This window comes from Aplysia californica, unplaced genomic scaffold, assembly GCF_000002075.1.
Source record: "Aplysia californica isolate F4 #8 unplaced genomic scaffold, AplCal3.0 scaffold00344, whole genome shotgun sequence".
NCBI classification, from domain to species: Eukaryota; Metazoa; Mollusca; class Gastropoda; order Aplysiida; family Aplysiidae; genus Aplysia; species Aplysia californica.
The window spans coordinates 7,160-12,500 of NW_004797614.1; positions in this window are offsets into that span (position 1 = coordinate 7,160).

Genomic DNA, 5,341 nt, shown 5'->3' on the forward strand with positions numbered 1-5,341 from the left:
GGTATACATTTTTTAAAAGGGTGAATGAAGAACGTTGAAGCAATGTGGCCATGAGGTAATGGTTCTATAAATAATCTCACGTCTACACACCAGCAGGTCAAATGTTCGAAAGGATTTGAGGTCCAAATTATTTTATCTTTTCACCCAAGCTGACACCCCCCCCCTCACACACCTCCAAAATAAATCAAAATAAAACATTTATAGTCGACTATAGTTGTTTATTTTGATCTGAAATGAAGCAGAAGACATTAAACTTTCAATAGATAACCCCCCCCCTAAAAATAAAAAAAATCAAAAAAATCATGGAAAGTCACTTTTTAGCGTTTCGAGTCTCGTACTGCCAAATAGCATATTGCGTCTTTCGACTGAATATGACCAGGGCGGACAGATTTGTACTATTTAAATCAAATAACATAACAGGGGACTCTGGTGGTCGAGAATCTACGGTGTTCGCCTCCCATTCAATTCCGAATTCAGACAGCGACTGAAAATTTTCTCCTTTCACCTCCTTTCCTGTTCTCTAACAATGTTATGTCGTCAGCTTTCGTCTCAACTTTCTGCCCCCACCCCCCTCACCTCCTTTGCCCCCTCCTATGGGCCCCTGACTCTTTCTGCAGCCTTTCTTCTGCTAATCCTTAGCTCCTTCTTACTGCTGTCTTTCAGCAGCATCCTTAGCTCCTTCTTACTGCTGTTTTTCAGCAACACCCCTGCTCTTATTGTAGGTAAGGTCTAAAACCTGGCAATCTCGGATAAAAGCGACAAGTCTCGGAGGTCTTGAGTGCAAGTTGTGTACGTTAAAGATCCTTTGGCGGTTCCGAATCGATAAGAGTAGGCTTCAGCCGCCACCTGAGCAAAATTCTAAATTTCCTACCCAATGAATATGTTGTGCTCCTCGTGCTCATATGACTTTTTGCAGTTGCGAGCGCCGTAAAACCCTTACCTAAAAAATAGTAAAAATAAATAAATAAATAACCAATTAGATACGCTAATTTTAATATTTCAATCACACATTCAATTAGAAACAATACCCGAAATCATTCACCGTGGTGGAGATTGCACTTGATGAAGCTATGGTGTATTGTTGAACTGTTCAAATGTCTTTACACATTTCAAACAGGATACTACAAAAGGCACATCCAGTTCAAAATGAGGACTGTTACTAAGTTATAAAAAAAGGTGGAAAGACAACATTTGATACCAACCAAATTAGTCATTTTATTTTTTAGTCCCATAGGTCAGATTAAAGGTGGTATGACATACTGGGCACTAGAAGGTTAAAGACAATATTCTCAACGTACTTGTGTATTACCTAAGTATTAGGTAAGTTATTGCCAACCTGGATGATACGGCGCATTCTAGAGCGATTTTGTAATTTTGGTATTCGGCTGGGATTACCCAGGTACTGACAGGCGTTATGTTACGCAGTATCTATCGGGAGACGTCTCCGACGGGGATAGACCGATCAAAATGCTTTGTGCCTCCAGATCAAGTAAAAGAATCTGGGGCGGGTTACAGGGGGGGCATGCCCCCGTGTTTTAAATCATAATTTGATATTTTGCAGTTAGGTTTGAAATTTTCTTGAAAATAATTGATTTGCGATAGTTTTAGTAGCTATATGTGTGATCTGCAGCAAATAGTATGCAGTTTGACCCCCCCAAAGCAGTGCATCTGTGTGCGGGAGTGCGTCTCCGAATAGTTCCTGGATGCTCGCCGGAGACTTCTCCAAATATCTTTTGCCAAATGCCCTATTTTATGCCCCTCTTGGAAATATATGTAGGTGGGCAGCACGAACGCTTTTGCTTCAGAAGGTGTCAAAAATGGGCTTTGATTATAAAAATGGTTGACAAGCACGGATTGGATATTTTCTTTCATTTTTGTTTTGCTTCTTGGATACAGCAAAACGATACCCAGTTGCAGTGGGGGCATCATCTTGTCCAATTAATTGGATAGCCACAATAGTCCACCTATCAAGCAGAAGTTATCAACAATAAAAAAAAAATATGACTGGCTTTTGGCATCCTTCGGAGAAAAAAAGATTTAAACAATACAATTGAATTGTCAGTAGTACAAGAGAATTTCTACCCATGTATTATCAGTGGACCCTCTAAACATCTGTTGCATTTTGAACTAATATAAACTTTTTGAAAAGGATCATTTTCAAGTAACAATAATTTTGTTATTTTTTAGAAGTCGTTTATAAAATATAGGAATATAAAACTAGTAATCGGAGACTTGAAATAAAAGACAGGTGACACATGCATAGAATACATAGTCGGGCCATGGCGAATAGGTAGCCTAAAATGAACACGCCTAGCACCTTATACAATGGTGCAGAGAAAAAAGAATACAATGATTTCAAATGTCTAGTTTTGGAATCATCCAAGAAGTAAGTACACATGGAAGAGTCCTAGTGATAGAGCTAGATCTAGAACTAAAAAAAAAACGGTATACGTGTACAGAAACGTTCCAAAAACAACGTATCATCATAATCCATCATAATCATTGTCAGAAGCATCAGCTATGTGTGAGCTATGCAATCGAAAAAAAAAATGTAAACCCCCAAAAAACACATGCCAAAACAGTGGACTCTACCACGTGAATTGCCTTCTTGTCTGATTCTAAAGATAGGCATTTGAAATTTTGAACTTTTTTTCTCTTCATCATTGTATGAGGCGCCAGCCACGTTGATTTGAACTTTAGCCAACGTTATGCTCTGTGTGTGTGTCTCCTAACTATGCATTAAAGTCTCCCATGGTCAGCTTTATATCATAATCTCTAGAGACTTTAAGAGACTTGAACTGAAAATGTTTGGTGTGTCCCGTGCACTCATATGACCTTATGCAGTTGCGAGCGCCGTAAAACACTTACCAAAAACAAAAAGATGACTCTTCCCACTGTGCTATTTCACATTATTGTTTAAAAGGTAACAATACATTTTAAAAATGTCAACTGATCATCATCATCCAGTGCCCTATCTGCGGCAGACATCGGCGATCATTGTTCTCCATTCATTCTATTGCTCGGTTGCTCTTAAAAGGGCTACGTTTCCCTGATCGTTCCATGATCCCTATTTGTTTAGGCTCTCTCAGTGGGTTGCTCTGGGCCTACCCCTGTCTCGTTTGCCTTTGAGTTTGCCAGTGAGCGCTAGATGTTCAAGACCTTTATGTCTAGTCAGGGGTCACAAAACTGCATTTGTCGTTTCCTAGCAGTTTTTAACATTGTATGTCCAACTTGGGCTTCCTCAAATATAACCTCATTTGATTTTTTTCCTTGTGCGATATTTTCAGAAGCCTCATAAGAAACCAGATTTTTGTTGCTTCTATTTTAGTTTCTCTGTCTTTAGTGATTGTCCAGCATTTAAAGCACTATAAAAAGGTTGACCATACATAGCATTTCAGAACTTTTATTGTGGTAGTCATTGAGATGTTTCTATTTTTTAGGATTGGGTTAATTTTTGTTGACACTAGCCTTAATCATAGCAATTTTCCGTTTTATTTCTCTGTGGAACATTTGGCATCAGATGTTATTATATATCCTAGATATTTAAACTGTGGGACTTGTTTGATCTTCTCTTCTTTGCTAATGAGATTACTAATAGGATTTGCTGCTTTTTTTAAAGGATATTACCATACTTCCTGTTTTCTTTACATTCAACAATAATCATTTACGCTCACGTTTCATTACAACAGTATCTTGAAGCGATTGAACGTACTTTTCTGAGTCTGCTGTTAAAACTGTGTCATAGGCATATCTGATGTTATTAATTTTTTTGTATAATTCACTTTGAGACCTGTACATTCTTCTATGTATCAAAGAATGTTTCACTTCGCGTGTCAAAGAGGTTTGGGGACATAACCCCATCCCTGCCTCACTCCTCTTCTCATCTGCTTTTTTCCACTTAATTTTTTCCATTAATTCGTATTGCAGCGTTTTGATCCCAGTACCAAGTCTTGATAATTCTTAGATCTTTTCCATCTGTATCTAGCTTTTCCAGTATTTTAAATAGCTCATCATTTATAACTTTATCGAACGCCTTTGAATAATCTATGAAACATAAACAGATCTTTCTGTGCTTCAGTTCATCTTACCATTAACAATGTTAAGATGAATATATCATTTCTGGTGCTCATGTCAGGAATAAAGCCGAATTGTGTTTTAGATATCTCTAGTGTTAGACATTTTCCATTCTTCCCATTAGACAATGCAGCAATATTTTTTAATGGCTCATAAGGCTAATGATTCTGTACATATCACACCCAGTGGCACCTGGTGTTTTAGGTAAAGCTATGAAAACTGACTTCATCATAACTGGGATCTCACCGCTGTCATAAATATAATTTAAGAGCGTTGCTGTTATTTCACTGTCTAGGTCTTCAAGCGTGACATTCATTCTAACTGGATATTATCTGGCACTGTGGCTTTTCCTTGTTTCATTTTTCTAATGGCAACTTGTACTTTTGCTTTCAGTATTAGTGGTCCATTTATTTTATTCTTTATTGCCTACCGGTTTTTCTCCTCTATGATCTTTCAAATGTTCTTCCATGTATTCTGACCATCTGTTTAAGACAAATCCTTTGTCCATTAAAATAATATCTCCTCCTTTTGATCGTATGTACCCTGTATTTGAGCATCCTTTTATACCGCTTACTTCTTTGATTTTGGAATACATGTATTTGCTGTCTTTGTTTTGGTTCTTCTTTATTTGTTGCTACTGATCATTTATCCATGTAACTTTTGCTTCGTTGCATTTTTTCTTTATTAATTTGTTCAAGATGTTATTATTTCCACATTTGATGTTTCCCATCTTCTCTCTTCCATCACTTTTAATGTCCCGGTTCATCCATTTTTTATTTTCTCTTTGAGCTTTCGGGGGGATATTTTCTTCCACAGCTTCCATTATTGAGTCTTTCATGTCCCCCCATAGTTCTTCCGATTTAGTAATGTTTTCCAGAGCTTGAAATCTATGGAGAAAAATTTCTTCAATTCTTGACATATCTCTAAAAGATCTAAGTCAAATTTTGGTTGATACTTTGACTTTTTAAGTTTCTTCAGTCTCATCTGTATTTTACATATTAATAATGACTGGTACATGGTCGCTATCACACTCTGCTCCTGGCAATGATTTAAACGATTTTATTGCATTTCTTAAATGTTTCTGAATAAGTATGAATTCTATTTCAACTTCTATCGTCAGGACTCTTCAAATGTATCGTCTTCTTGGGTGATTTTCATACCTAGTGTTTGAGATCATCAAATTATGTTCTCTGCACCATTCTATCATTCGTTCCCCGCGTTCATTCTCTTTACCCAGTCCTCAAGGCCAAACTGTATCTTCTATGCG